This window comes from Aegilops tauschii, chromosome 1 (assembly GCF_002575655.3).
Source record: "Aegilops tauschii subsp. strangulata cultivar AL8/78 chromosome 1, Aet v6.0, whole genome shotgun sequence".
Taxonomy (NCBI): domain Eukaryota; kingdom Viridiplantae; phylum Streptophyta; class Magnoliopsida; order Poales; family Poaceae; genus Aegilops; species Aegilops tauschii.
The window spans coordinates 166,583,206-166,608,467 of record NC_053035.3 but is presented as its reverse complement, the minus strand read 5'-3'; the positions used below and the strand labels follow the sequence as shown (position 1 = coordinate 166,608,467).

General features: G+C 52.6%; 1 long non-coding RNA gene across 1 annotated transcript; it reads right to left on the bottom strand.

The window, feature by feature from the left end:
• Positions 1–11,719: 11,719 nt before the first annotated feature.
• LOC120974448 (uncharacterized) lies at positions 11,720–13,212 on the bottom strand. The gene is made up of 2 exons (XR_005769846.3): positions 12,056–13,212; positions 11,720–11,960 (listed from the first exon to the last, which is right to left on the bottom strand). It is a non-coding gene; the product is annotated as an uncharacterized lncRNA (long non-coding RNA).
• Positions 13,213–25,262: the final 12,050 nt, after the last annotated feature.

The window sequence follows — 25,262 nt, the reverse complement described above, 5'->3', positions numbered from 1 at the left end:
AGTCGGCGCCATCCAAGATGAGTTCCCCGAAGCACACGACGCCTACGTCGTCTTCACCAGTGAAGTCGACGACAAGCGCAGCCGACGCCGGCAACACCAAGAAGTAAATGCAGTCGCCTCTAGCACCGCCGAGTTCATGCACTGGTCGGAAAAGCCCATCAGCTGGAGCCAGGCCGACCACCCAGAGGTGATGCCTTCGCCTGGCTCCTATGCTATGGTCTTGGACGTCACCCTCGCGACGGAGAGGCGAGCTGCCAGATTTTCCCGCGTCCTGATAGACGGCGGAAGCAGTATCAACATACTGTACCGCGACACCATGGACAAGCTGAACATCAAAGCAAAGCAGCTCATGCCGAGCCGCACTGTCTTCCATGGTATCGTATCCGACCTATCTTGCTCTCCAATCGGCAAGATCAAGATGGATGTTCTCTTCGGAGACAAAGATCACTTTCGCCGGGAGGCAATATGGTTCGAGGTGGTGGATTTAGAGAGCCCCTATCATGCACTACTTGGCCGACCTGCTTTGGCCAAGTTCATGGCTGTGCCCCACTATGCCTACCTGAAGATGAAGATGCCGAGCTCAAAGGGGATCATCACGGTAGCCGGCGACTACAAGAAGTCCATCGAGTGTGCCATGGCCAGCAGCCGGCTGGCCGAGTCCCTCGTGGTGGCAGAAGAGAAGAAGATGTTGGAACGGGTTGTGGCCATGGCCGGCAAGCAGCCGGCCTTGTCCCCCAACCCCAAGGACTGTGATGCGCAGGGCTCCTTCCAGCCTGCGAAAGAGACAAAGAAGATACCTCTAGATCCGGAGCACCCGGAGAGGTTCGCCGTGATTGGGGCGAACCTGGACAGTAAATAGGAAGGCGAGCTCGCCGACTTCCTCCGTGAGAATCGAGACATCTTTGCATGGTCCCCAAAGGACATGCCGGGTGTCCCGAAGGATTTCGCCGAGCACAAATTACATGTCCGAGCTGATGCGAAGCCGGTCAAACAACCCCTCCGCCGACTATCAGAAGAGAAGCGAAGAATCGTGGGAGAAGAGATAGCCCGGCTCCTTGCAGCCGGCTTCATCATGGAAGTGTTCTTTCCAGAATGGCTTGCCAATCCAGTTCTGGTTTTGAAGAAGAATAACAAGTGGCGCATGTGTATAGACTACACGAGTCTGAACAATGCCTGCCCAAAGGATCCGTTTGCTTTGCCACGGATTGACCAAGTGATAGACTCCACAGCCGGATGCGAGCTGTTGTGTTTTTTGGATGCATACTCAGGGTATCATCAGATCAAGTTGGACCCGGCTGACCGCCTGAAAACTGCCTTCATCACACCCTTTGGAGCTTTCTGCTACCTGACAATGACATTCGGCTTGAGAAACGCCGGTGCCACTTTTCAGCGTTGCATGCAGAAATGTCTCTTGAAACAACTCGGCAGAAATGCCCACGTCTACGTAGACGACATTGTGGTGAAGACAGAGAAGCACGGTACCTTGCTGGAAGACCTGAAGGAAACATTTGCCAACTTGCGCCGATTCCAGATCAAGCTCAACCCCGAGAAGTGCGTGTTCGGAGTACCAGCCGGCCAGCTGCTAGGCTTCCTGGTCTCCGAACGCGGCATTGAGTGCAACCCTGTCAAGATCAAAGCCATCGAGAGGATGGAGATTCCCACCAAGCTGCGAGATGTGCAGAAGTTCACTGACTGCTTAGCCTCCCTGAACCGTTTTATCAGCCGACTAGGAGAGAAGGCCCTCCCCCTGTACCGACTCATGAAGAAGTCCACTCACTTCGAGTGGAATGATCAAGCCGACCAAGCCTTTCATGAGTTGAAGAAAATGTTGACCACTCCGCCTGTCCTGGCTGCGCCGACTGAGAAGGAGCCCATGCTCCTCTACATCGCCGCGACAAGCCGAGTCGTCAGCACTGTTGTTGTGGTCCAGCGCCCGGAGGAAGGCCGAGCTCAGCTGGTCCAGAGGCCGGTCTACTACCTCAGCGAAGTACTGTCCAGCTCAAAACAAAACTACCCGCACTACCAGAAGATGTGCTATGGGTGTACTTCGCTGCCAAGAAATTGAAGCCCTACTTCCAAGAGCACCCCATCACGGTCGTGTGCACTGCCCCGCTCGCCGAGATCATAGGCAGCCGGGATGCATCCGGCCGGGTGGCCAAATGGGCCATTACCTTGGCGCCCTACACGATCTTCTATCAACCCCGCACCACCATCAAGTCGCAAGCATTGGCCGACTTCCTCGTCGACTGGGCCGAGACCCAGTATTTACCGCCGGCTCCCGACTCCACCCATTGGCGGATGCACTTCGACGGGTCCAAGATGCGCACCGGCTTGGGAGCCGGCATCATCCTCACTTCTCCCAAAGGCGACAAGCTCAAGTACACACTGCAGATCCACTTCGCCGCCTCCAACAACGTGGCCGAGTACGAGGCGCTCGTACATGGGCTCCGGCTAGCCAAAGAGCTCGGCATACGCCGGATCCTGTGCTACGGCGACTCAGACTTAGTGGTCCAGCAATCATCTGGCGACTGGGACGCCAAGGACGCGAACATGGCAAGCTACCGATTCCTCGTCCAGCAGATGAGCGGATACTTCGAAGGGTGCGAGTTCCTTCACGTGCCAAGGGCCGACAACGACCAAGCAGATGCCCTAGCACGGATCGGCTCCACCCGACAAGCCATACCGACTGGCGTCTCCCTCCAGCGCCTCCTCAAGCCGTCCATCAAGCCGTCTCCAGAGTCGGATTCCATCTTCGTACCGCCTGCGCCAGAAACAGCCGGATCCGGCTCAAGAAATCCTGCAGGCGGCACGGGGACTTCGACGACTGCCCCGGGGACTGACGTAGTCACACCCGGCCCAGGGACTTCAGAGCCCGGCCCGGGGACTGCAGCAGTCGGCCCGGGGACTGCAACGACACAAGAAGCGGTGGTCGACTCCAATGCAACACCCAACCCACCCACCCGAGTCATGGTGGCCACATTAACAGCAGAAGAAGTCACAGCTCCCTCATGGGCCCAGCCCATCCTCAAGTTCCTAGTCAACAGAGAGCTGCCGACTGATGAGATCGCAGCAAGACTAGTGCAACGACGAGCCGCAGCATACACAATAATCAACAGGGAGCTTGTGAAGCGCAGCGTCACTGGAGTCTTCCAGCGTTGCGTCGAGCCAGAAAAAGGAGTGGCAATCCTCAAAGACATCCACCAAGGCGAATGCGGCCATCACGCCGCCTCAAGATCCCTCGTGGCCAAGGCTTTCCGCCATGGGTTCTTCTGGCCGACTGCCTTGGAGGATGCTAAAGAAATAGTCAAGAGCTGCAGAGGATGTCAAGTCTTCAGTTCCAAACAACACCTGCCGGCTTCCGCTCTCAAGACCATTCCCCTCACCTGGCCTTTTGCCGTTTGGGGACTGGACATGGTGGGCCCCTTCAAGACAGCCCGCGGTGGCATGACACACCTGCTCGTTGCAGTGGACAAGTTCACAAAATGGATCGAAGCAAAGCCGATCAAGAAGCTGAACGGGCCAACTGCCGTGACATTCATCACCGACATCACTACTCGGTACGGCGTGCCGCACAGCATCATCACCGACAACGGCACGAACTTCGCCAAAGGCGCACTGGCGCGTTTCTGCGCGACGCAAGGCATCCGACTGGACTTAGCGTCCGTTGCCCACCCGCAGTCAAACGGCCAGGTCGAGCGAGCAAATGGACTTATCCTCTCCGGCATCAAGCCCCGACTGGTTGTACCACTGGAGCGATCGGCCGGCTGCTGGCTCGAAGAGCTGCCGGCTGTCCTCTGGAGTCTGCGTACTAGACCCAACAAGTCAACCGGCTTCACTCCATTCTTCCTTGTGTACGGTGCCAAGGCTGTCATCCCAACAGACATCGAGTTCGACTCGCCTCGGATCACCATGTACACGGAGGAGGAAGCCAAAGAAGCAAGAGAAGACGGCGTCGACCTACTGGAAGAAGGCCGGCTGTTAGCCCTCAGCCGGTCCGCCATCTACCAGCAAGGCTTGCGCCGCTACTACAACCGCAAGGTCAAGCCAAGATCCTTCCAAGAAGGCGACCTTGTGCTCCGGCTGATCCAGCGAACAGCCGGCCAGCACAAGCTCTCGGCCCCTTGGGAAGGCCCCTTCGTCGTCAGCAAGGCACTCGGCAACGACTCCTACTACTTGATCGACGCGCAAAAGCCAAGAGCATGCAAGAGAGACGACTCCGGCAAGGAGTCGGAGCGACCATGGAACGCAAACCTCCTAAGACGATTTTACAGCTGAAAAGCAGTATGTATCACACTACCCCTTTTGTATTACGTTACAAACCAACAGGCCCCCCGAACAGTACTCGGGGACTGCCTTTTATTTATCTATGAATGACGAGTGTCATATCCATGAATGTATTATTACATTTTGAATTCTTGTCCGGCACCGGGTCTGACTAGTCGGCCCGGGGACTGGCCGCCTTGAGCTATATTCTAAGTTCTTCCCAAAGTCAGCAAAGTAGTGCGCCGGCTTCCAAGTCCTCTCTTGTTGAAAGTCGCAGCTCAAAGAACTGACTGTCCGACTAGCAAGAGAGAAGACAGAAAGGACGCCCACACGAAAAACGGCTAAGGAACAACTAACCTATATAGCAAAGAGACGGCCTCTATATATGCCTGCCGGCTCTCACAGCAGCCGGCTGGCCGGCTTCCTAAAAACTTAGCTTAAGTCCAGCAGAGCTAAAAGTATTTCCCCCTCCCCAATCGGCCAGGCACTCCCCGGCTACAGATTGCAGAGCAACTGTTTGACTAGGGAGGCGGCAACCGAGGGAGGGCGGCAAAGGAAAAAAAAAGCAGAAGGACAAAAAGCGAAAGAACAAGGAAAGACCGATTGCATAACTTATACACATAAAGCCGCCCACAGGCCGGCAACAGACTTAAGTTTGAATACACCCACTGGGTGGAATTGTGCAGACTTAACCAAAAACATTGTTCAAAAGTAACAAGACAGGAAACAAAAGAAAGAAGACAAAGGCGCGAAGGCCGAGTTGGTCGGAGAAGGCAGCTCGCCGGCTGAGGGAGTGGCCGTCTAGCTGGTCCCGGCTTGACCACTTCCCGCGACAGGAGACGCACTCGCACGCGACGTAGTGCTGGAGGCGCGGTCAGGCTGGCCGGCTACTTCGCCCTCGTCGCTGGAGTCGATCTCCTCCGCCGAGTCCTCGCCGTGCGCCGGGTCCAGCCCGAACCAATCTTCCGGCTGGGCGACTCCATTGTCGTCCACCTCGGGGGCGAAGACGTTGGTGTCGGTGTAGTCGGCGATCGCTGAAGCCCGCCGAATGATGGCCGGCCGCGCCGGCTCCAGCTCCGTGTCGGCTTGCTGCCGCCAGGTCGCCAGCTGGTCCAGGTTCAGGCCGGGATACCAGGCCTTGACGAACTCCAGCGCCCGCCTGGCGCCGGAGCGAGCCGCTGACGCCTTCCAAGCCTCGAAGCGGCCGACGGCCACCTCCAGCCAGTCGGCGGTCCGGCTGGGAGTGCGCGGGACCACTTGGCCGGGCCAGAGGGCGGCCAAGACCTGCGACCCGGCACGCTGAAGCCGGCGGAGCAGCCTGTGAGCCGGCTGGATGCGAGCCTGGATCGCCAGGAGCCGCTCCTCCAGCGAACGGCCGGCGGTTGGCGAGATCTCGAAGCCGGCTTGCCTCTTCGCCTGGCGACGGGCTTCGACGGCCTGGCTGGCGATAGTAGAATAGCCGGGGAAGTACTCTGTGCGAAGAAGAAAAGGAAAGAAAAACTCCAAAATCAGAAAAACAAGTCGAATGGCGGACGGCAAGAAAGGACGAAGTGGTAGATGACTTACCGTCAACCAGGTCCTCAATCTGGCCATAGCCAGAGACCAGAGTCTGTTTGACCTCTGCCCAGCCGGCCGCCTCCGTCTCGAACTCGGCCTGAAGGGCGGCCTCGCGATCCTGCGCAGCTTTCAGCGCAGCCTTGTGGCCTTCCTCCTGGTCGGCCAGCTTCTTGACCAGGCGGTCGCGCTCCTGCACCAAGGCGGCGAGCTCCGCGTCCTTGGCACGAAGAGCAGTCTGGGACTCCCCCAGCTGCGCCCTCAGACTGGCGTTGGCCGCTGCAGAGATAGAAGAAAAAGAAGAGCAATGAGAAGTTATCAAGGAAGATCCGAGCCGACTGCTCAGCAGTCGGCCCGAATCTCGGGGACTACACCCAGTGGATGCGCTGACGCGCCCCCACATGAGATAAAGAGCAAGTCACATACCTCGGCTTTCAGTGAGATCGGCGGTCTTCTGCGTCAGCTCCCGAGTCTGGGAGTTGAAGGCGGCCGCTCGGAGGTTGTGATAGTCCTGCAAGATGGACAGAAGACCGACGTGAGAACAAAAGCAACGACGAGAAATCATCAAGGAAGATCCGAGCCGACTGCTCAGCAGTCGGCCCGAATCTCGGGGACTACACCCAGTGGGTGCGCTGACGCGCCCCCACGAGAGAAATCAAGAAGAAGATGAGAATACTAACCCGGATGGCAGCCCGCGTGGCGAGAAATTCGTCGGTGAACTGCCTCAGCGCCGCGGCTTGGCCCTGGAGCCGGGTCCGGACGTCTTGCGCAGCGATGTTCACCACGGATGTCCCTCCGCCTGGCGTCCACCCTGAGGTAGCGCTGGCCGCCTCCGCGTCTCGGGCCGACGAGCTGGAGCCCACGGCCGGCCGTGGCTCCGACGCCGCTTTCTGCGGCTCCGACGCGGCCTTCCCTGCGCGCCGGCTTGGCGGAACCCGGACCGCCACCGCAGCTCCCGCGGCCGGCTCGCCTTCCGCCGACTGTGCGGGCGCAGGCTCAGTCTGGCCGCCTTGGGCCGCCCCAGTCGGAGGAGTCGGCCCCGGCGCCTCCCTCAAGAAGATGACGTCGTCGCCGCTCCCTCCCAGATCCGGCTGGGAACCGCTGGCTCCCCCTGGCGAGGGATCCGCGTCCCCGGGCGCCATGGCGCGCAGGGGGGTGACCATCAAGGCCTCCCCTGCCGCCGCTTCGGCCTCGGCCTCTGCCTGGGCCTTGGCTGCAGCCTCGGCGAGCGCCTTCGCCGCCTCCTCCTCCCGAGCTGCCTGGGCGGCGGCTGCCCTCCGTGCCTCCGCCTCCCGCGCCTCCTGCTCCTCCCGCGCCTCCCGCGCATTCCTTTCCGTCGCTTCCAGGAGGGCGGCGCGAGGATCTACGCGGCGGGTGGTGCTCCCAGAGCCCCCTAGCGACTCGACAACGGAGCCGGCAGCCGCCCGCTCGAGTGACAGTGGAGCTCTGATCAAAGAAAAGAAGACAAAGGTTCAGAAAACCACTCAAGAAAAGAAAGAAGGAGAATACACAGAAAGAGAGAAAGCTTACGCTGACACAGCCTGCGGCTGCTTCACCACTCTGCGGAAGCGAGCCGCCTTCGCGGCCGCCTCTTCCCGCCTGGTGGCCGCCGCCCCACCCCTGGGCTTCTTCGTCCGGCTCCCGAACATGCCCTGAGTGGCGCGACGTTTCTGGCCTCTACCCCGAGCAGGCTGCGCGCCGGAGGAGCCCGCGCCGCGTCCGGGCGCCGGCTGGCGATGCGGGACGGCTTCGGCTTCGTCCTCGTCCGGCCAGTCCTCAAAGGTAGCGGAGAGCCCGGCGCCGCCTGCTTCACCGCCAGCCGGCTCGGTGGCGTCCTCCATATGGACTGCCCCCAGGTCGGGGTCCTCCTGGTCGTGCTCGGTCCGGTCGGGGACGAAACGGCGCTCCGCGTCCGCCCCGCCGGCCGGTCGAAGCAGAGGACTCTGTCAAAAAAAGCGAGCCAACGGAGTTAGAGTCGGCCCGAAGGGACTCGGCGACAAAGCTGAGAGAGAGAAAGAGAAAAGGAGAAAGGGAGCGTACCGTAGGCGGGGGATTAGCGCGGCTGTATGGCTCCTTGCCGAATTGCCAGTCGTCGGGAAGCTGGCAGTTGGCGAGGTAGTTCACCATGTCGGCCGCGTCGGCCTGCGGCATCTCCTTGGTGCACATCCGGCTCGGATCGAGCTGGCCGCTCATCTGACTGATCAGATGAGGCCGGCTCTGGAGCGGGAGGACCTGGCGCGTGACGAACGCGGCCAGAAGGTCGGGCCCCGTCAGGCCCTCTGACTGTCACCCGTAGGCGGGCGATGGCGGCGTTTCCTCCCTGCGACAGCGTCACCGCCCGGAAGGACCACTAGGGCAGCCTCCCCGCCGGTGGGCCGGCTACGTAAGCCGGCAGGTTGACGTAGTCGCCCCGAGAAGTGATGTTCCGCACGTAGAAGTATGACTTCTGCCACTTCTTCACCGATTGGATCAGCGTGATGACGGGGAAGGGGTTGTCGGCGCCCGATCTCCGCGACGCGATGAAGGCGCCAGTGTGGGCCGGCACGCCCTTGCTGCGCGTACCCAGCTTCGACTGGAAGAACTCCCCCAGAGCTCGAGGGTGGGGAGGACGCCGTGATAGCCCTCGCACAGGGTGACGAAGGCCGATAGCAGCACCACCGCATTGGGGTGAGGTGGTGTGGCTGGAGCTGATAGAAGTCCAGCCAGGTGCGGAAGAAAGCGCTCACTGGCAGACCGAAGCCGCGCAGGAAGTGCGAGCGGAAGACCACCCGCTCGCCCTCCTGCGGCGCCGGCCTGACCTCCTTCTCCGGCGCGAGGCGGACCTCCACTTTGTCCTTGCTGGGCAGACGCCGGGTGTAGCGGAGGAAGTCGATGTGGTCGTTGTGGACGATGGAGCCATCCCAATCCCTGCCAAGCTGCTCAACGTGGGGAGGCATAGCGGAAGCTGGCACGGCGGCGGAGAAGCGTGTGGAGGAAGAGCGCGGCGGCGAGGCGCTGGCGCAAGAACAAGCAAGGCGAGAAGACAAAGGGAGTAGGAGGAGCGTGCGAGGGTCTGCCGCCCTCCACCTCCCCCTACTTATAGCCTCACGCGGCCGAAGAGGCCGGACGTGGGGGGGAAGACGTGGGATTAACCGCGCCCACTCCCCCCACGACTCGCGTTTATTACGCATAAGTGCGAGCCGAAACTGCCGCACGGAACGTGCGGGCGGTTTCGGGATGCAAAGGATCCGCGCCTGGGCCGGGCTGCGGACGTGGCGGGCCCCCTCCCTGCGGCGACGTCTCGTCGCGCGCGTGGGCTGGCAGGCTGTCAGGCCACGTGGCACGCCAACGGCCCGAGGCCGGCCCGCGGCCCGGCGCACGTGCCAGCAGGTTCCCGCCCTCCGACTCCAGAAGATTTCGGCTCAGGCGGCGTGCCTGACCAAGGCCGGCTCCCAGCTGCCGGCTTGTCGCGATAGGAAGCTGTTCGAGCTTCTCGAACCCTACTCCACCTCGAAGCCCGATCAGCTTCGGGGACTACTGTCGGAGTAAGTGGCCATGGGTAGCCTAACCGACTACCCCTGGCTCTTAAGAAAATTTATCAGGCCTTTGGGCCTTCAAGCACTCCAAGCATCTGGGCCGCCTTCCCCGGCCGGCTACCTCTAAAAGCCGACTCCCGGAAGGCGACCCAGCCTCACCGACTCCAAGAAGCCGGCCAAGAAGGACGCCGACTCCTAGAAGCCGGTCCAGACCACAACCACTCCTACCTAACGGCGACATGACGGGGTGCGGCCACAGTGCGGCCCACGACCCCCTAAGCCCGAGGCGGGCATGGCTACAGGAGGACGTACAGGGGGGATGTCCCTCGTGCGGCCAGGCACTGTAGCCACGCCAGCCGCGACGTCATCCACGACCCCCTCCTGAATGGCCCAAGGACCGCGGGCCCCTTCAGCCAGAGAGAGGCGTGAAGGGGGCCCGGCTTTTCCTAGTCGGCCAGGAGCATGGCCGGCCTCCAGAAGCCGGCAACTCCCTTCCTCGAAGCAGGAGCCCCATTAAGGAGACAAGACGAGGTGAGGCTACAGTGATAGCCCCCGATGCGGATCACTGTAGCCACGCTTACCTCGACAAAGCCCTCATCATCAGAGGCGCGGCTACAGTAAGCAGCCGCCGACAAGACCCTAGACGGTGGGGCCGGCCTGTCGACCGAGTAGCCGGCAGCCGGCGGGACCCAGCAGCCGGCGGAGAAGCCGGCAGGCGTAGACACTGACGGCTGGGGCCGGTTCCCAGTTGGATTACCATTGTACCCCCGGGGGGTAGGCCTATATAAACCCCCCGGAGCGCCCATGCAAAGGGTTCGCACCTCTGCATGTTTGACTTCCAAGCATAGCACACACACACCACATAGATAGAGAGAGGCAAGAGCTAGCCTTGTTCTTCCTCTCCCTTGATCCCAACAGCTCTAGGAGCGATTGTAGCTACTCTTTATCGATCTAGTGATCATGCGGAGACCCCGCAGAGCAGGACTAGGGGTGTTATCTCCTCGGAGAGCCCCGAACCTGGGTAAGATTCGCCGGCGTGCATGTCTTCGCCTTATCCCGCTTCCAGGCACCGGCGACGTTTTATTGGCTCCCACAATGATAAGCCATCCTTGGCATATGTCGCACCCACCACCCGACAATTACGTACTGGTGGGTCCTATGAGTTGTTGGCGCATTATATAACCTTCGTTGGAAATTTCTGAATATTGTGGATGATTTGAATGAAATTGCCTGGGAGCACTCGGCGACTACCCCCCCCCCCCCCCCCCCCCGAATCTGTTCCATCAATTCCCCTCGAGATCCGAAATCACTATATTAGTTGTTTTGTATCCAGACATTCTTCCTCACGTATTCATCATGCACTGCAGTGTATGTCCGTACTAAAGTTCACGCATTTCTGTTCCTAGACAGAGAAACTTCCGTCCAAACGCGGGACCGCCCACATGCACCATATCCCCAACCACCATCATCCCAACTACCAAACACTGTTAAATGCACCCGCTCCTCCAACGGCTCTTAAACAATTCACACGCAACGGTCATCTTCTTCCTTGGTCATGCTCATATTAAAGTTCATCTTCCTCACATCTCCCATGTCCTGCCTTTTCATTCACCTCATACATAGATGGTTCTGATAAGCAGATCAAGCTCAACACTTCCAATGTCAAGCTCTTCGTCCCCCTCTTCTTCCACTCGATGAGCAGCCCCCCTCTCCCCGTTTTGCAACAACGGGATGGTTCAGTGCTGGGTTTCTCACACCAAAACCAATCCAGGGAAGAACTTTTACTGTTTGTGAGCACGAGTGGTTATGTCCAAATATGGTTCCCTTGTTTTATGGTGTATCATTTTATTTCCTTACTAATTCCTCCAGTTTTTTGCTGTTTTTTAGTCCCGCAAATGCAACTTCTGGAAATGTGAAGAAAACTACATCAATGTCATATGCGCCAAGTGGCCAAGGCTGTTCATTGTTCCATCTCGCGAAGACCGCAAATTCCACCGCTGCATCATCGCTCTTCTAATACTCATTCTGTTTTCAGTGATGTTCATCTGCTGCAAAGTCGCTTGAAGCTGCCCAATCCTGCACCCACGAGACCGTGCAGTGGGGCGGCAAGGTGGAGGATGCCGTGATCTTTAATTTAGTCCTTCGTCTTGCAGATAATAAATCAGTAATCATTGAGTCCTAAAGCACTGTCTGCCCCCATGAGACGGACTATGTAATTCCAATTACCATGTAATTTATTTAATATTTCATGTTCCGCATCTACTCGTTTCCAATATAATATCATTTTCACTTTAGCAAATCTTTATTTATTTCCTTTTCTCTCCATCACTCTGCTACACTCCCCTCGAATTATTAAAATCAAATTGCCTGTACTCATCTGCTAGGACTTATTTGTTACACAAATTGATTTTCCTTAAACCTCAAATTAAAGGTATGTCTGTACTGTCATATAACTTACCGACGTAACAAACTTTATCACACACAGCTCAAATATCTCATTTCGTCCCGTGCACAACATGCATCCAGGCCTTTGCTCACAACTACCATGCAAACATCAAATGACTGCAGAAATTACACGCCAATTCAATGTGCCATGTCCCACCACGCCGACCAGCCAGCGCTCCATCGCTTTACCACAATAAAAGCAGTTTCAACAATCTTTTTAGTGAGCGGATTGTGCAGTAAGAATATGAATGATTTTCTTTAAAAACAAGCTAGTTTACCTTCCATGGAAGCCGTTTTCCGGATCGACCTGGGGATCTGGCAACGGAATCATATCTTTTCTCCAAGATCTATAACTCCTCGGACTTGTACCAAAACAATATCTCTTGTCTGGTGAAAGAAAAGGGATAGTAGATCGTTGTGGAAGAAGAACAGTATGTTCGCTGAGAGCTTTCTTCCCTCTCCTCAGATCTAGCAATGCAGTCTTCCTAGGGTTGGCCTTAACTCGTGAAGGTATGTGCAGGAGGTTCGAATTGATTATGGTGGCCGAACTGTACAGTGCTCTAATGGGCCCCTATGCAGTTACAGTTAATGCCGATGGACAGGTACAAACTGTTCAAGCATACGCTACAGGTCGTGTATAGCCAGGGAAAACTATTTTACAATTATGTTGCACACATCCCGAGACAGTGCAGCAGCGGATGTGATTTCGATGGGTGGAGTCGCCGAGTGCTCTTAGTTCGCGTCCATGATTTGAATTAGTAATATGAGGTGTGGTTTCAGTATTAGAAGGCAGTCGACAAGCGGTATCTTAGAAAGACACCAAAGATATTTGGTTTGAATTTTGCAAATGGATGGTGATATCGATGAAGATGCAAGGGTCAGATCAAAGCTCGATAGACGAATGGCGCCAAACCTCCGGCGTTCTCTGTGATAAGAGAGTGCCTCAAAAGTTAAAAGACAGGTTGATGTACGGTAGAACCATAGGTGGCCTCATCTTTCATAACTTGGAGGGGATTCAAGGTGAACACACAAATCACCAAGGGAAACACTCCAAGATAAGTTCAATCACACATCCACTAGAATAACATATGAGATCCACAAGAATACAAGGTCGACAAGAGGAAAAGAGTAGTAAGGGTTGTTCTTTCCAAATCCTAAGGAGATGGGGGCTTGATTATCTATTGGAGAGGAATGTTATATCCTCAATTGGTGTAAATGCCTAAGGCATATTTTTTTGTAAAGAGGAATTTAAGGGGGGAGCCATATGTTTCAAGATTTAGGGGAGAAGCACTCATTCTTGCTTCAGTTTTTTCTGGTTTTCTCTTACCTCTTAACTTGCCCCCAATAATGGTTCAAGGGAGAGGAAACCTATAAGCGGAGAAAAATCTTATTGAGATCTTATTGAATATTCTTTAGTTGATTTCTTTGGGAACATGAAGTCATACAAGTGGTATTTACTCTGAGGAGTGCTACCTATTCTTATACATGTTTTCTCAATCTTGGTTCTAACTGCAATACTTCTCATGTTAATGATGTGATATTCTTGTGTTTTCTAACCTTATTTTTCATAAGTTTATATCTTCATGAATCTCTGTTTTGTGTTTCAGTTTATTAGGTGAAAGATCGTGGATGTCGCCTAGAGGAGGGGGGTGAATAGGCGCTTTAAAATAATTACGGTTTAGGCTTGAACAAATGCGGAATAAACCTAGCGGTTAATTTGACAAGCACAAAACCTACAACAACTAGGCTCACCTATGTGCACCAACAACTTATGCTAAGCAAGATAAACAACTAAGTGATAGCAAGATATATGACAAGAAACAATATGGCTATCACAAAGTAAAGTGCATAAGTAAAGGGTTCGGGTAAGAGATAACCGAGGCACGCGGAGACGATGATGTATCCCGAAGTTCACACCCTTGCGAATGCTAATCTCCGTTTGGAGCGGTGTGGAGACACAATGCTCCCCAAGAAGCCACTAGGGCCACCGTAATCTCCTCACGCCCTCGCACAATGCAAGATGCCGTGATTCCACTAAGGGACCCTTGAGGGCGGTCACCGAACCCGTACAAATGGCAACCCTTGGGGGCGGTCACCGAACCCGTACACTTTGGCAACCCTTGGGGGCGGTCACCGAACCCATACACTTTGGCAACCCTTGGGGGCGGTCACCGGAACCCGTGAAATTGCTCGGGGCGATCTCCACAACCTAATTGGAGACCCCGACGCTTGCCCGGAGCTTTACACCACAATGATTGAGCTCCGAACACCACCAACCGTCTAGGGCGCCCAAGCACCCAAGAGGAACAAGCTCAAGGGTACCAAGCACCCAAGAGTAATAAGCTACTCAACTTGTAACTTCCACATATCACCGTGGAGAACTCAAACCGATGCACCAAATGCAATGGCAAGGGCACACAGAGTGCTCAAGTCCTTCTCTCTCAAATCCCACCGAAGCAACTAATGCTAGGGAGGAAAATGAGAGGAAGAACAAGAAGGAGAACACCAAGAACTCCAAGATCTAGATCCAAGGGGTTCCCCTCACATAGAGGAGAAAGTGATTGGTGAAAATGTGGATCTAGATCTCCTCTCTCTTTTCCCTCAAAAACTAGCAAGAATCCATGGAGGGATTGAGAGTTAGCAAGCTCGAAGAAGGTCAACAATGGGGGAAGAACATGAGCTCAAAGGATAAGGTTCATTGGGGAAGAAGACCTCCTTATATAGTGGGGAGAACAATCCAACCGTTACCCCCACACCAGCCCCGCAGAGAGCGGTACTACCGCTTGGCCAGCGGTACTACCGCTTGGCCAGCGGTACTACCACTCCCCCTTGCGGTACTGCCGTTGGGCCCAGAGCGGTACTACCGCGGTGGTCAGGGCGGTACTACTGCATACGAGCGGTACTACGGCCCACACTGCCGCGGCTAGTACCGTAAAACCCGACACGAAAAAAGACCCCTCGAATCGAGGCGGTACTAGCACGAGACCGCAGCGGTACTACGGCTGGGGGCTACCAGCGGTACTACCGCTCTACCGCTCCAGAGCGGTAGTACCGCTCCAGAGCGGTACTACCGCTTGTAGCACCCAAGCGGTACTACCGCTCCGGCCCGCGGTACTACTGCTGGGACCAAAACTGCCATAACTTCTGCATATGAGCTCCGAATTGAGCAAACTTCGGTTATAGTAAGAAGAGGCAGGGGAGGTATGCCAACAAATAGAGGAGGAAACCTCCAACCGAGAAGAACCGGCATAACCTCCAACCGAGAAGAACCGGCATAACCTCCAACATCGAAAACATCATAGAAGATGCGAGTGAACTCCGTTTTCGATGAACTCGAGCTTGTCATCAAGATGACCATAAGCTCCAACACTCACAAAGAGAAGAACCAAACAAGAACCAATAAAGATGATGCAAGGATGCAATGGTTTGAGCTCTCTATGAACGATACGATCAAGCTACTCATCGAGAGCCCCCCTTGATAGTAAGGCAATCGATCCTATAACCCGGTCTCCCACCTACCATCATGAGACCGGTAAAATAGAAAACCTATCAAGAGCAAACATTTGCCTTGCACATGGTCCACTTGAGCTAGATGATGACGATCTTGACTCCCTCAAGTTGGACCACCTTTCTTTGTTGCGTTGGCTCGATGAAGACTAGTTGATTGCTCCCCCATGCTCCACTATGGGTGAGCCACTCTTCCGCACATCTTCACAAGTCCATTGTCACCACAATGGACGGCAAGCTTCAAGCATTTGATCTCTTCATGATGCTTCACTTGAACTTGCACACTGCAACCTAACCCCACAAAGAACTCTCACGAAGATCATGGGTTAGTACACAGAGCGTAATTGACAATGCTCACCACACCATGGGATCGCTTGATCCCTCTCGGTACATCTTGTGCGCTTTGTGTGTTGATCAACTTGATTCACTCTTGACTTAGTCTTGATCAACCTTGAGTCTTTCCAACTCTCTTCATTTGGATGATGTCTTGAAGGTAAACATGAATGATCACACAATCTTCTTCTTTAAGACATGCTTGCAATAAGCTCAACTCTCACATGACCAATCTTTGAATAATTCCTTAATAACACATTGGTCACCACATAAACTCCTTGAAACCACCACATGGACTTCAAGAAATGCCTATGGACAAATCCTTCAAATATAACTCAAGGCAACCGTTAGTCCATAGAGATTGTCATCAATTACCAAAACTAAACATGGGGGCACCGCATGTTCTTTCAGTAGGTGCATCTCTTCACTTTATTGCCATGATTCCTTCTTGTTGTAAATATCTGTATTTCAGGTAGGGCTCATGTTCTTTTGCTCCGATGCACTCCACCAAAATTCATGTGATATACAAGACTCTCCAATACCTAATCAACTGTGTATTTGCATCCAAAAGCAAATATCTAAATATGCACTATCGGCCCGTGAAGACCAGGGTCTGACGGATCCGTCTCGTGTGGGCCACGGCAGCCCGTGAACGGGCAATGCATACGCAACCAATATGTGTGTTCAAGACTATGCCCCACCCAAGGTAGCATGTAGATCTTCGTCATCACCAACCCACTAGACGCAGATCTTTGTGAAGGCTCTCATAGGCAAGACCATCATGTTGGACAAAGGAATTTTGCATTAGCAACCGCGTCAAGGCCAAGATCTACGCGGGTGCAGTATTCCTCCTGGGAATGTCCGCCCCATGGTCGGCGTCCCAGCAGGCTCCCTAAGCCCTGCAAGCAACTCCAGACACGCTACCTAAGCCCCGCCAACAACCAGTCGCTTGCGTGCGGGCTAATGGGACTGCTCAGGGGCTAGGACAATCTAGGCTTGTGGCGGCCAGCCATAGCGTAGGGCCAGCTGGTGGGCATGCGTGCCAGTTGCCGACCGCTGCAATAGTGGCGCGCACCAAAGTCAACAAAGGTGTCTGATGGGACGTGTGTCTGCTCCCGGCAACACACCTCGTTGCCACGTGCCCGTCATTTACTGCAATGGAAGTTCTACTATGCAACCACTTATTTGTACTAATGTAGCTACTGTGACAACCCCTTACCACTATAAAAGGAGGCTCGAGCAACCTAGATCAGGGTTGGATCCGAAGCAGTTTGTATCCTAGGGTTGAACCCCCAAGAAGGCTAGTTTCTCAGTAGGAAGAACACCACATACGGTAGTACACTTCCTCGTCCCAGCACCCCTTGGAAAACGGAAATCACACCCTATAAACATTGTTCATCACATCCATCAAAACAACCAAGCCGGACATAGGGTTTGACACTTCACGGTGGCCTGAACTTAGGTAAAATCATCGTGTCACATAGATGGAATCGTTCATCTCTTCGCCCTTCACCGAGCCAAACAAGGGGAGCACCCTAAGCTCCCTGGTGTTGTGCACTAAGCCATGACATCTAGTGTGCCAGGTGTGGGGCGTTAGCATTTGAATCTTCATCGTCTTCGACACCTTGATCGCACTTGGCAATGAGCATGGTTCCAGCCAAGAAGTCGCGGGCCAAGAGAAAGCACTGCTCCCGATGAGTAGAAGTTGATGCAACAGCAACAGTAGCCACCACCAGTGGTGGAAAGTTCCCACCAGGGACAAGCTACAGGTCTACTGCGAGCCTTGCGTGTCGGAACGGAGGGAGAGGACTCCCGTAGTCGACCTCACGACCGGCGCGGTGGCTCTCATGCTATGGCTACTTGCGACCACGTGCGAAGACACTCTTTGGAGCGGCCATAGAATGCTCGTCACGAGGTGGCAGCCATGCCTCCTCCACCTCTGCCTCTTCGGCAAGCAAGTGACATGCCGCGGCCAAATGGCTCCCGCCACCCGTCCCACGCGGCAGGAGGCCAACCTTCCATGTGAAACGGCACGGGGAAGAACGCTCCCAGGCGCATACCTCAAAGCACTCCTCAGGCAATGTGTGTACATCTCTGCGCCAGGAAGGAGACGAGCCCTGCTGAAGCAATGTCAGTGCACACCGAGAGCAGTTGGCGTCCGGAGGCCGGAGGATGCACTTGCGATGGTGCAGAGCCTTCTTCGTTTCACATCGGTACCGCAGGAGGATGTGACACGCCTCAACGACTGGGCCAACCAAGTGGTGGCCCTTGTGGACTACACCAGGGACTATCGTGATCTAGCACGGTTGCACGTGTCACAGCAAACACGTGCCTCAGCATGCTACCCTAACGCTGTGAGGCATGACCGTGCCTAATTCGCCTCAGTGCGGTCCCCTCGACAAGAACCACGCGGCGAAGAGCGCCGCTCCCGGGAAGATCACCGCGAGTGGCGCGACGCCGGACGCTACGACAACCACTCCGCCGCATCGTATTCACCACCCAGCAACCGAGACCTCCGCGAAGACCTCAATGACCGATGCAGCAAAGACACACACGTTAAAATTGAGCGTCGATGGGAGGGCCATCTCCGGGACGATGACGCTGTCCCCTTGGGAGACCGGGTGGTATAAGACGCCGGGTGCCCCGCGTACATTCCCGAGCTACAATAGGTGGTCTGGCTCAACCGATTCAAGCCCAACATACCCGTGGAGTATGATGGAAAACCAACCCCATAGAGTTCTTGCTTGTGTACATCACCGCAATGCACGCCGCCAGGGATGACAACAAGGCCATGGCCAACTAATTCTCATTGGTCCTCAAGCCCAACGTCAGATCATGGCTGATGAACCCCACCACAGGAATCGATCGGCTCATGGCAAGACCTGCACGACCAGTTTTTAGACGCATTCGAGGGCGGGTAGAAGCGCCCGGGAACCAAGAGCGACCTGCATATGCTCGTCCAGAAGCTTGGTGAAACTCTGCACACACACTATTTCCAACATCAAAGCGACAACAGTGGTTCCTACATTCCAGATGAACGTATGCACTCCATGGATGCGTGAGAAGATGAACGTACAAAACATGTAGACCATGGCCCAGCTCCACCAGTTGGCTAACAAAAGCGCGCGGGCGGAAGAAGGTAGAAGGGTTCCTGAGGAGGCTGATACCCGACGCTGACCCAGGCAAAGCCGGAACATCTGGAGGTCCCGACAAGAATAGAAGTGCTACTTTTGGAATGCGTTGGGATTTCCCCGAAGAGTAAGGGTGAAGTAATATAGTAGAAGAAAGTATTTCCCTCAGTAAAGAACCAAGGTTTATCGTACAAATAGGAGATTAAGTCAAACCACGTTTTGGCAGTACCTACACACACAAGAGCAAATACTTGCATCCAACACAGGAAAGACAGTTTGTCAATCCCCTTATGCTCATTAAGTGCAAGGATTAAATCTTATAATAGGAGATATATAAATTGCAAAGTAAAATAAAAGTAAATAAATTGCAGCATGATATTTCAGGTTTTAGCAATATGATTTAAATGGACTCGGGGGCCATAGCTTTTACTAGAGACATCTCCCTCATGAACATAGCGATACAGTGGGAACGAATTACTGTTGGGCAATTGATAGAATAACACATAGTTATGATGTTATTCATAGCATGATGAGTACATCGACATTATGTTCGTGACAAGTAGATCGCCATCCATCTGCATCTATGATTGCTTGTCTCTGCGTTGGTATTTTCCCGAAGAGGAGAGGATGATGCAGCACAACAAAGGTAAGTATTTCCCTCAGTTATGAAACCAAGGTTATCAATACTATAGGAGAACCAAGCAACATTATGTAAACAACATATGCAGACAAGCAAAAAAAACTTGCAACCCAACGTGTAAGAGGGGTCGTCAATCCCTCCATGGTATTGAGATAGATTAAATTGTATAGGTTTTGCTAAATAGATCTTGCAAAAACACAAAATAAAATGAATAAAGAAAAATCGCAGCAAGGTATTTTTGGCTTAATATGATAGGAAAATAGACCCTGGGGCCGTAGTTTTCACTAGAGGCTTCTCTCGAGAAAATAGCATACGGTGGGTAAACAAATTACTGTTGGGCAATTAATAGAAAAGCGAATAATCATGACGATATCTAAGGCAATGATCATGTATATAGGCATCACATCCAAGATTAGAAGACCGACTCCTACCTGCATCTACTACTATTACTCCACACATTGACCGCTATCGAGCATGCATCTAGTGTATTAAGTTCACGAAAAAACGGAGTAATGCAATAAGAACGATGACATGACGTAGACAAGATAAACTCACGTATGAATAAACCTCATCTTGTTACCCTTAATAGCAAGGATACATGCGTGTCATGTCTCTTTCTGTCACTGAGACTGAGCACTGCAAGATCGAACCCATCTCAAAGCACCTCTTCCCATTGCAAGAAAAATCAATCTAGTTGGCCAAACCAAACCAAAATTTCAGAGAAGAAATACGAGGCTATAACAATCATGCATATAAGAGTTCAGCAAAGACTCAAATAATATTCATGAATAGAACTGATCATAAATTCACAATTTACCGGATCCCAACAAACACGCCGCAAAAAAGAGTTACATCCTGTAACATCCCAAATTTTCAATTTGTAATATTATACATAGGTCATTCATGCATAGCATATTTTATCGCATTTTGTTTCACGATCCTCGAAATCCTAAGAAACTCAAGGACCCACGGAGAGAGTTGGGGATTTCACGTTTTTCATATTTGAATTTTATCAAATATCGAAACAAGGATAATTTTGGTTTTATTATTTTTCTCTCCGAAAATATTTTATATTAAAATATATGAGAGGAGATAATATGACTTCTCCAAAATAAATGAAATATTGGAGGGAAAATATTGAAATCAAATAAATAAATTTTATTGCTATTTTATTTGAATTAGGAAAAATATGCATTTTTCAAAATTTCATTAGAGGCCCAAAGAAATGTTCACTTTGTCCGCAATATTATTGGAGGACTGTGAAAATTCAGTTCAGGATTTTTGGACTCCGTTTAGTATTTCTTTTATTTGTTTTTCCACATTAGGATTTATTTTTAAAAAAATTGCACCGACCTAACCGGGCCGTGTCCGACCAGGACTCCTGGCCCGGCTGGCTTTATAAGCCGAGGCCCGCGACCCCCCGAGGCCCAAGTCGCGCCGCCGCCTGCCCTAACCCTAGCGCCGCCCGCCCGATCCGCCGCCGACGCCGCATTGCGCCGCCACCGCCGCATCGCGCCGCCGCCGCCGCCGCCTCGCCGACCCGCCGCCGCCGCCGTCCGTCGCTGCCGCGCCGCTGCCACCGCCCCGCCGACCCACCGGACCCGACCCCGCCGCGGAGGTAGTAACTGCCGCCGCCGGTTTTCGCAAGAAAAACTGTTCGGTTTTCTTTACTGCAATGATAGATCTTCCGGCTAGGTGTGTCGGCCAGAACATCAACCTTGTCGGGACCTACATCATAATCTCGGAAAAGTTCCAACCGTCATATCTGCCTGAGATTCAGATCTAGTTGGTAACAGGATAATTCAGACAACGTGTCTGGAAAAGAAAGTTTGCAACACAAATCGACGGGAAGACGTTGCAAGATTCTCGGGAGATGGACTACGGTAGTAGGCTCCAAAACATGAGCCGGTTCTGCTACAAACATGTGAACACGTTGTCCTAGACAAGCATGCCCACATGGTAGTCTTACAATGAAACACTACCGAGTTCTGGTTGGGAACCATCAACGAGGATATCGAAGTTCTTTCTTAAGTCCGGATTAGCTCTTATGGAGGAACTCCTTCTCCTTGAACAAGTCAGTTAGTGGCTTGGTGTGCTAGGGATACATATGGAATGGAGGTAATTAATCTACCAAACCATAGAATACTTCGCATGAATGCATGACTGACTTGGGATGATTCCAAAGGAAGCAAAAACAAGCTCCCTCGAATTCACGGCGGCAACTTGTATCGATTGCACGTGAATTTAGAGGAAGTCACTACTTTCATCCAAACATATACTTCATGAACGGGGCATGAAGAAAATGCTTACAAAAGTTTCCAACACCAGCTTGATGTTCAACATGAATCATGGAGGAGACGAGATGCTGCTGATGGGCTCAATAGCAACTCATCGGAATTTTCATATCACTGGACTTGCACCATCATGTGAACACGGTGATAGCATTGGTCAGACCAAAAGATGTAATGGTGTATGCTCGAGGGGTCAACCACGAGTAAGACAACATTACGAACATCGTTGGTTCTGATTTGACTTGATGATAGCCCATACTCAAGTCAAACAAGGCAATAGATCCAACAACTAATCACGAGGACCAATCGATGGAGATATCATCTTTCTTCAACACACACACACACAAAATATCCCTTAACATGAACTAAGTCGGACAAGCTTTTATCTTCCAACTCTCCAAGTTGTTGTTTAGCTTAACCAATTAGTTCAGGGATATCCAACACAGATTCTTGGAGAAAGAGTGGTTTATAGGAAAACCATTTGATCACGAGCTCAACATAGCGGTCAGGTGACAACCTAGTGATACTTCTGAGAGGATATTCGGAAAATCACGAACCACCGATATGTTACTAAGCTCGAGAACAATCTTGCTTTTCAGGGCAAGACGATATGACCGAATAAGCAAGGACTGACACTATCCTAACTCATTGATCGAAAAGTGCACCGGGAATAAGGACTGGGTAGCACGATCAACCTTAGGATGTGATTCAGTAACCAACACGCTAAGGATGAAATTATTGTCCTTTAACTACCGAGCAACATGGTTGCTAGGAGTATTGATTTCACACATCATGGTTCACTTGTCGGCATTCCGGTTGCGACAACACGGGACCGAGGAATGAAAATGATGGCGAGAAGTATCACTACATCAAGAATTCATGAGAGATTGTGCTATTCTCACGTCATTCTTGATATGAAAGAGGGTGACATTCCAAGGTAGAACAGATCAAAGGCTGGATTAGCAATTTGATTTGCGGAATACAACTACTTTGACCCAATCCTAGATATGGACGAGGTTCTGGAGTTTGTTTCTCCTAGTCATTCCGGATTAGCCTGGGATGACTCGGACAGCATAACGGCTGTAAATGCTCAAAGGATTTGAGACATCCTGCAAAAATGGTGGCATAACCACTTAGAAGCACAATATCAAGGTTCCGAGACCAACTATGAACACATAGAAGTAGTAGAAACTGAACTGGAGCTTAAATCCAACAATCTTCTAAGCCTAGGGATTAGTAACACGTCATCCTGATAGATAGATGAGAAGGCCTAGTTCTAAATCCCCGTAGGAAAGATAAGATGACTCGGATCAGAGGGCATGAGGTATAAGGAGTAAAAAGAGCCTTACGTTCCCTTCCACAATCAATTCCCCTATATAACTAAAGCATTTCTAGACACAACTTCGACCAGTTTGGCTTGGTAATCCTACAGGCAGTCAGGCTCTGATACCAAAGCTGTCAGGACCCTGATTCCAAGTCACATCGATCTAGCCGGTAACACCTCATATCACTTTGCGGCCTCACGCACGGTATTCCCACGGGTGTCGCCTTACCATGGCCCGGGACCGTTTGCGTCTTTTGGCTCACGTATATGATAGTGTCGCTAGCATCCATATGACAGAGAACCTGGGCCGACATGACTAGTCGTGAACCCAAAGTGGCACTAACTTACGGGGACAGGCATACATGAATCAACATCGAGCATGTCGGTCAGCAGCGTGCGAATCCGGGCTGTAGCACTGGGCTAACAAGACTCCGGTGAACCGGGCTGTAGCAGGCTAGGCAGGACTCCGGATGTCACCGCGTGACATTTCCCCGAAGGGACAGACACAGGAACGAAGTGAATCACATGCCGGCCAGTCAAGTGTTCCGAAGCAGTAGTGCTGGGCTAGCAGGACTCCGGTGAACCGGGCTGTAGCGGACTACTATGGCTCATGGAAGCACAAGACTACATTTCCCCATAAGAGAGGCTACCAAGGATAAACAACTAGGTTGTCGGATCCCACACATACCAAGCATTTCAATCATACACACAATATGCTCGATATGTGCAAATACAACATGGCATCACAACAAGACTCTACGACTCAGAGTATTTATTCATTAGGCTCTGAAGAGCGAGATATTACAAACATGGGTCTCATGACCCAACATTCAGAGCATACAAGTCAAAGCACATGCGGAAGCTTAACGTGTCTGAGTGCAGACATCTATAAATGAAAAAGGCTGAGAAGCCTGACTATCTACCAGATCCTGCCGAGGGCACAAGATCGTAGCTGAGGTATCAAGCTAAACGTCGAAGTCCACACGGAACTACTAGCGAGACTGACGTCTCTCTGCAAAACATAAAATAAGCAAACGTGAGTACAAATGTACCCAGCAAGACTTACATCAAACTATCTACATATGCATCGGTATCAACAAAGGGGGTGGTGGAGTTTAACTGTAGCAAGCCAGCTTTGACTCGGTGGCTATCCTAACTACGACTGCAAGTAACTCTTTTGAGGTGGCGCACACGAGTCCACATATTCACCATATCAATACTCCACTATGGATCCGCTCCCGTCTCCCTACGAGAACGCCATCCATAGCACTCACGCTTATCTTGCGCATTTTAGAGTATCCACTTTCACTTGTCTATGGACTGTTATAGGCAACCCAGAAGTCCTTTACCGCGGACACGGCTATTCGAATAGATCATATTAACCCTGCAGGGGTGTACTTCATCACACACGCTCTCGCCACTTACCACCATGTACACGTCGTGTACCTCGGCAACCTTCAAGAGGAAGCCTGGCGTGGGAGTCGGCCACGACCTGACTAACCACACAAGTCTCTCGTCCAGGTTTATCGCCTATTCGGGTTCCATCCGCAAGGAGATCCGGCCGGGGTGTCGCTCACGGCCCCAAACGATGTGTACAGGGTTCCAAGCCCACCAAACGGGCGACGCTTGGCATACCCGGCCACGGTGCCTAGTCTGTCCCAAGCCCACCTGTGCCGGGTGCCACTTGGTAGACTACTAACACTACCTACAAACACCAGAAACTAGTTGCAACTCCTGGACAGAGATCAAGTTGATTAATAAGTCGAGAGGGGCACTTAAGCATTCCAATGTGTGGTAGTAATTGTTCATGGATCACAAACACAGAACTCAGTTCCTGAGGACGGTTTCAATGAGACAACCCACCATGTACTCCTACATGGCCTCTCACCGCTACCTTTACCAAATTGTGTTCACACACTTAGCTCTCACACAGTAGGACATGTTCACCACTTTCCAATTCATTCCCGATGAATCAGACCTGACACAACTCTAAGCAATAGCAGGCATGACAAACAAGCATGAATGAGTATGCACATCAGGGCTCAAACAACTCCTACTCATGCTAGTGGGTTTCATCTATTTACTGTGACAATGACAGGTCATGCAGAGGAAAGGGGTTCAGCTACCGCAGCAAGTAACAGATGAATCGTTGTTGTCCTAATGCAGTAAAAGAGAGCAGGAGCGAGAGAGTGGGATTGTATCGGAATGAGCAAGGGGGTTTTGCTTGCCTGACACCTCCGAAGATAGTATAGCTCTTCA